Source organism: Triticum aestivum, chromosome 5A (assembly GCF_018294505.1).
Source record: "Triticum aestivum cultivar Chinese Spring chromosome 5A, IWGSC CS RefSeq v2.1, whole genome shotgun sequence".
NCBI lineage: Eukaryota > Viridiplantae > Streptophyta > Magnoliopsida > Poales > Poaceae > Triticum > Triticum aestivum.
The window spans coordinates 93,450,862-93,459,052 of record NC_057806.1 but is presented as its reverse complement, the minus strand read 5'-3'; positions in this window follow the sequence as shown (position 1 = coordinate 93,459,052).

Below are 8,191 nucleotides of genomic sequence, written 5' to 3'. Positions count from 1 at the left end.
TTCCATTCGACCAGGATATAATCATTCGACCACATCAGAAATCACTCGCAGTACAGAAGATCTAAGGTCACTCGGGATGGCAACGGTCGGGCATTCACTCCGTAGTCTTAAGGATCATCTATATCACTTTAATGCTGACGTTACCACTAACGTCCCCTCTTTATGTACATTGAACTCTATGTAACGGGGGATGGCTGGGGCCCTGGCGCACTCTATATAAGCCACCCCCTCTTATGGGACAAGGGTTCGCACCTCCCGTAACTTCACGCATAATCTAATTGACCAGCCTCCGGGCACCGAGACGTAGGGCTGTTACTTCCTCTAAGAAGGGCCTGAACTCGTAAACCTTGCATGCACAACTTCACCGTAGCTAGGATCTTGCCTCCTCATACCTACCCCCATTCTACTGTCAGACTTAGAACCACGACAGTTGGTGCCCACCATGGGGCAGGTGTCTTAGTGACTTTCCGGTGAGGTTGCCATTTCTCCGAGTCCTATCATCATGGTTTTCGACGGAGGTTTGGCTGAGGGCCGCGAGATCCGTCTCGGCGCGCTTGTTTTCATCGCCGACGACTTCGCTTGGCTTCAGGAAGCTCGCCTCAACGCTGAGACACTCCCCGTCCATGGGGCGACGCACTTTCGCGCATGCGTTCGCGGCGTCCTTCTGCGGCAGCCGTCGACCCAGTATCGGTTGGCTCCCGTGGTGTCTTTGCTCCCCGCTGTGCACCGTCACAAGCGGTCTGGTCGGTCGCGGCTTCAGCAATGGGTGAAGCATGCAGTGGCATGTAAGTCAGCCACCCCTTAAGTCACGACAATCGAGCCCGACGAATCTCTCGACGACCTGTTCGATTTGTCGACTGGCTCCGTCGAGACCCTATCTGAGTACAATAGCAGCGACCCCGCGGTGGAGGTCCTGATGGTCGGCACACCATGCAGCCCGCCTGGCATGCGTCGCAACGGCGATGACAACGGCGGTGGCGATCCGTCGTGCGTTCACGAGGAGTACCACCCCAAAACCCTCTCTTCTCAGCAGAGGGATGAACTTCACCGCCGCAATATGGAGTGGCTCCACATGCCCATTGTCGGAGGGACTTCTAAGGCTTGGGCCTTGGAGGCGGCGCGCTTAGCCACTCTGGCTGAGCGCACTCGACTGGAGAACCTTCAGCGTGCACTCGACGAACACGCTCAGCGGCAGATCCCTGAATCCAGTCGATGGCAGCGGCAGCTGTTCCCACCTGAACCACAGGTATACCGCACTCCGATTCAGAACCTTACAGTTGCAGCCCGCATAGCAGAGTCTATTCAGCCGTCCTAGTCAGAAGCTGGTAGAGGTTTGATGCAGATCAGAGCGCTGCTTCGGGCAGCCGGAGAGCAGAACACTACAGTGTCTCAGTCGCGTAACAGAATTCATAGCAGATCTGTGGTGGCTGACACAGTTCAGTCGGCTCACAGCCCAAGATCGCTGAGGGAGTCCTGGACTAAGGGGTCCTCGGGCGTCCGGCCTATTAGCCATGGGCCGGACTGATGGGCTGTGAAGATACGAAGACCGAAGACTATACCCGTGTCCGGATGGGACTCTCCCTGGCATGGAAGGCAAGCTTGGCGTCTAAAATGTAGATTCCTTTCTTGTAACCTACCTTATGTAACCCTAGATCCTCCCGGTGTCTATATAAACCGAAGGACTTAGTCCGGATAGGGGAGAATTATTATCATAGCCATACAAGCTAGACCTCTAGGGTTTAGCCATTACGATCTCGAGGTAGATCAACTCTTGTAATACTCATATTCATCAATATCAATCAAGCAGGACGTAGGGTATTACCTCCATAGAGAGGGCTCGAACCTGGGTAAACATCGTATCCCTTGTTCGGGACTCCCTACCCGAGATCCGCCGATTTTGACACCGACATTAGTGCTTTCATTGAGAGTTCCACTGTGTTGTCGCCAAAGGGTTTGATGGCCCCTTCGATCGTCAATAATGATGATGTTCAAGGAGAAACTTTCCTCCCCGGACAGATCTTTGTGTTCGGCAGCTTCGCACTGCGGGCCAACTCATCTGGCCATCTGGAGCAGATCGAAAGCTACGCCCCTGGCCATCAGGTCAGATTTGGGAGCTTGAACTACGTTGCGGACATCCGTGGAGACTTGATCTTCGCTGGATTCGAGACCGCGGTAGCCGCTCCCGGTCACCCTAATGATCATGACATAAATCTGTCATCTGGCCACATCCAGGAGATTGGTCCTGTAACCGCACTGGCCCTAGATTCGGAGCAAGCTACGCCATCCAAGGACGGGAGGATCAACCCCACCACGGAGGCAACGGATTCCACGGCGTTGGAGCCGCACATAGACTTAACCTCTCACGACATTTTTGTTAGTGGAACTCCGGTCTCGTCTTCGGTCGTAAGTTCCGAACCATGTGAGCCCGCGGACGCCGAGCTTGATCGTTTGTCGATCTTTGAATTCAGCGCCGCAGACATCTTCCATCACTCGCCTTTGGGCGATGTGCTAAACTCATTAAAAAACCTGTCCTTGGCGGAGGACTCACAGCCGAACTATATATGGCTCGAACTAGGGGCTGATGGTGGAGAATTTTGCTTCCCACCCGCCACCCACTTCATAGCCACGGTCGAGGATTTGACCGGCAAACTTGATTACGACTCTGAGGACATGGACGGTATGGACGACGATGCCGAAGAAGGAGAGGTCCAGAACCCGCCGTTCACTGGACGCTGGACGGCCACTTCCTCGTATGATGTATACATGGTGGATGCACCAAAAGAAAACAGCGGCGATGACAAGGAAGATCCAGCTGAGGATAAACCTTCTGAAATACAATCCAAACGCCGGCGTCAGCGGCGCCGCTCTAAGTCACGCAGCAGTAAAGACAGCAATACCGGCACAGGAGAAGATAACACTCAAGAAGGTGCCAAAGACAACGATGACCCCGTCGATACAGCTAATGAATAAGATGAACGGGAAGACGGGCAGGTTAGCCCCGGTAAACAGGCCACACATGAAGATTTGGAGGACGATAATTACCTTCCACTCTCCGAGGATGAGGTGAGCCTCAGCACCGAGGATTTCATCGTGCCTGAGGAACCTCTTGAGCAGGAGCGCTTCAAGCGCCAGCTAATCACCACTGCAAGGAGCCTGAAAAAGAAGCAGCAGCAGCTTCAAGCTGACCAAGATCTGTTGAATGATAAATGGACTGATGTCCTAGAAGCCGAAGAATACGGCCTCAAGCGCCCAACCAAAAGCTACCCAAAGCGCAAATTGCTACCTCAGTTTGACGAGAGGGCGCCGGAATACATACCTCCATCGTACAATGCGGTTGACCGACCACCACGTGGTCGAGACAAAACAACAACTCACGCCGAACACCAGCCAGCCCCACCTCAGCGCACAGAGGGAAATTAGCCCACGGTCATACATATGACCTCCGACAAAACCTGAACAATAAAGTAGGACATACTAGATCAATCTACGGATCGCGAGGACGTGCCTCGACACACGACGACGCCACCTATTCGGACGTGACAAACTTAGTCATGCGCGGGCTGAAAACCGCAGATGGACTCCATCAGAGCTACGTCGCGATACGGTCCAATATACAGGCGCCGCACACCCTCATTGCTTCACCGATGAGGTCCTAGATCATGAATTCCCAAAAGGGTTCAAACCCGTGAATATAGAATCATACGATGGAACCACGGACCCCGCGGTGTGGATCGAATACTTCATTCTCCACATTCATATGGCCCGTGGCGATGACCTCCACACCATCAAATACCTCCCTTTAAAACTCAAGGGGCCAGCTTGGCACTGGCTCAACAGTCTACCTGCAAATTCTATTGGCAGCTGGGAGGACTTGGAAGAGGCCTTCCTCGATGACTTCCAAGGCACATACGTTCGACCTCCGGATGCTGATGACTTAAGCCATATAGTTCAACAACACGAAGTGTCTGCCAGGAAATTCTGGACTAGGTTCTTAACTAAAAAGAACCAAATCATTGATTGTTCGGATGCCGAAGCCCTAGCAGCCTTCAAACACAACATCCGCGACGAATGGCTCGCTCGCCACCTCGGCCAAGAAAAGACAAAATCCATGGCAGCCCTCACGACACTCATGACCTGCTTTTGTGCGGGTGAGGACAATTGGTTGGCCCGTAGCAAAAACAATGCAAGCGACGTAGGCACCCTTGAAGCTAAAACTAGCAAAGACAAGTCTCGACGCAACAGATACAAGCATCGAAACAACAGTGATAACACCGAGGACACGGTAGTCAATGCTGGATTTAGGGGCTCTAAGTCCGGTCAACGGAAGAAGTCGTTCCAAAAGAACAATTCAGACTCATCCAGCTTGGACCGCATACTTGATCGTCCGTGCCAGATACATGGCACCCCAGACAAACCACCCAATCATACAAATAGAGATTGATGGGTTTTTAAACAGGCCGACAAATTAAACGCCGAAAACAGGGAAAAGGGACCACAAAGTGAGGACGATGACGAAGAGACCCAGCAACCGAACATAGGGGGACAGAAGAAGTTTCCCCTCGGGTCAAAATGGTGAACATGATATACGCTACCCACATCCCCAAGAGGGAGCACAAGCGTGCGCTCAGGGACGTCTATGCGATAGAGCCAGTCGCCCCAAAATTTAATCCATGGTCGTCATGCCCGATCACTTTTGATCGCCGGGATCATCCGACCAGTATCCGTCATGATGGCTCAGCCGCACTGGTCCTAGAACCAATAATTGATGGGTTACACCTCACTCACGTCCTTATGGACGGAGGTAGCAGCCTCAATCCGCTCTATCAGGACACAACGCTAAAAATGGGCATTAACCCATCTTGGATCAAGCCCACCATGACTACCTACAAAGGATTCATACCAGGTGTAGAGGCCCGCTGTACAGGCTCAATCACACTATGTAACGCCCTCGATGCGACTATATCTCCCACGTGTCGAGGCACGACTTAGAGGCATAATCGCATTGAAGGCATATGTCGCAAGTGAGGTAATCTTCACACAACCCATGTAATACAATAAGGGAAAAAGATACATAGTTGGCTTACAATCGCCACTTCACACTATTACATGAATAAAGCATTACATCAACCAGATACAATCAAGGTCCGACTACGGAACCAAAATAAAAGAAGAACCCCAAATGCGACAAAAGGCCCCTGATCGACCCCAACTGGGCTCCACTACTGATCAACTAACACGAAACCACATAACGGACGAGATCTTCATCGAGCTCCTCCTTGAGCTTGGTTGCGTCACCTGCTCGGTAACATAGGCACCTGCAAACTGGTTTTGGAAGTATCTGTGAGCCACAGGGACTCAGCAATCTCGCACCCGCGAGATCAAGACTATTTAAGCTTATGGGTAAGGTGAAGGTATGAGGTGGAGCTGCAGCAAGCGACTAGCATATATGGTGGCTAACCTATTCGCAAAAGAGAGCGAGAAGAGAAGGCAAAGCACGGTCGATAAAAGTATGATCAAGAAGTGATCCTGGACTACCTACGTCAAGCATAACTCCAACAACCGTGTTCACTTCCCGGACTCTGCCGGAAAGAGACCATCACGGTTACACACGCGGTTGATGTATTTTAATTAAGGTCAACTTCGGGTTTTCTACAACCGGACGTTAACAAATTCCCATCTGCCACATAACCGCGGGCACGGCTTTCGAAAGATAATACCCTGCAGGGGTGTCCCAACTTAGCCCATGACAAGCTCTCACGGTCAACAAAGGAATAGACCTCCACCCGAGACATTCCGATCAGACTCGGTATCCCGGTACAACAAGACATTTCGACAGGGTAAAACTAAACCAGCAACACCGCCCGAATGTGCCGACAAATCCCGATAGGAGCTGCACATATCTCTTTCTCAGGGCACACTCAGATGAGCAATCCGTACAACTAAAACCAAACCTCGAGTTTCCCCGAGGGGGCGCTGCACAGGGCTCTAGTTCGGACCAACACTCAGAGGAGCACTGGCCCGGGGGGGGGGGTAAAATAAAGATGACCCTCGGGCTGGCCGACCCAAGGGAAAGAAAAGGCTAGGTGGCGAATGGTAAAACCAATGTTGGGCATTGCTGGAAGAGCTTTACTTAAGGTGAACTGTCAAGGGGTTCCCATTATAGCCCAACCGCGTAAGGGACGCAAAATCCGGGAACATAACACCGATATGACGGAAACTAGGGCGGCAAGAGTGGAACAAAACACCAGGCATAAGGCCGAGCCTTCCACCCTTTACCAAGTATATAGATGCATTAATTAAGTAAGATATATTGTGATATCCCAACAAGTAAACATGTTCCAACAAGGAACAACATCTCCATATTCCAACAAGGGACAAACTTCAATCTTCACCTGCAACTAACAACGCTATAAGAGGGGCTGAGCAAAGCGGTAACATAGCCAATCAACGGTTTGCTAGGACATGGTGGGTTAGAGGTTTGACATGGCAATTTGGGAGGCTGACAAGCAAATGGTAGGCATCGTAGCATTGGCAAAGCAAAAGAGCGAGCAATCTAGCATAGCAAAGATAGTAGTGATTTCGAGGGTATGATCATCTTGCCTGCACAGTTGTCAGAGTTGACTGGATCCTCACAAGCAAACTCAACGGGCTCCTCGGTAGCGAACTCGTCTCCCGGCTCTACCCAACAAGACAAACAAGCAACAAGGATACAATCAACCACGGGCAAGACCAAGCAATATGATGAAATGACGATATGCTATGCGGGATGCAAAATGCAAGATATGACAGGAAATGCATGAACCTGGCATCAACTTGGAAAACCAAGTGTGCCACTGTATAGAGGGGATGAAATCGCTTGAAAACAATATAAAGATCATTGGAATCGGAGTTACGGTTTGGAAATGGCGAGCGTTTTAAGATATGACACCGGTCTGCGATTTACAGCAAGTAGACATCTAAATGCAACGAAATGAACATGCTACAGCCACCAAACATGAAAACAAAATACATGGCAGTGATGTACACAAGATGGTTGACAAAACACTAGCACTGAGCCATAGGCAAATTCATCCATTAAGAGGTTCAAACAAGCATGGCTAAAACGCAAATGCAAAACAGATTTCAGACTTAGTGAAATTAACACTAGTCTGAAATTTCAGATCACGATGCTCTCTTCGGAGCAGCAAAACAACATGATAAAAAACCTGAACATGACAAGTAAGAACATGGCATGGAGCTACTCAACAAGCTTAATAAAACACCCAAAGTGACCTGGGGCCAAAAGGGTTCACAAAATACTCTACCGAGCTCACGAACATAGCTCGAACACAATCAGTTTTCAGACTTAGTGAAAACTGAGACACGCTGAAATATAACTCACGAAGGCATGTAAACGAGCTCGATGCACTCACTACGGTGCAAGTCATGGCAAGGGAAGCATATAACCAGCAAGAAGGCACAATGTGCTAGCTACACATGGCAAGAACAAAGGCATAGCATGCATGGAACACTAATGGAGCATCGGCAAAATCGCAAACAAGTTGACGATCTGCCCAGATTAACAACGAAGCAAAAGTTGAGCTCGATTGAGTCAAACTAGAGCACTCCACATATGCAAACAAAGACATGGATGGATAGAGCATAACATAAATATCAAAACTCCCTTACTGATCATCCTCAAAAGAGGCACGGATCACTAGGAAACAAGCTGGACATATAGCATCATGAACTAAAATATCCCAGACTTAGTGAAAATCACCAAGTCTCTGAAATCTGCAATCTCAGGTACCTCTCTTCGCAAGCTTGCACAGAACAACTCACACATCCTAAAAATGCATGGGTGACACCTCTGGAAAGAAGACAAAATGCTTAACAATTCATCCCAAAGGGTCACAGGCATATCATGCACGAATTAAACATGGCAAAAATGACAAAAGTGCATGATGAACTAACGGATCTGCGATTTAACTCACGAAGCCTCCTTCTAACAGCATTTTGGGCGTCAAGATGACCTCAAATGCAAATGATGCAATGGAATGAAATGATGCACATGTCGAGGCGAAGATTTCGATATATAATATGCCCAAAACGGAGCTACGGTTGCGGAGATATCACTGATCAAAGATAGCATAAAAATCTAGAGGGAGAGGGAAAAAGTCAACCCTAGAATTTTGGATCTGAGATCCAGATC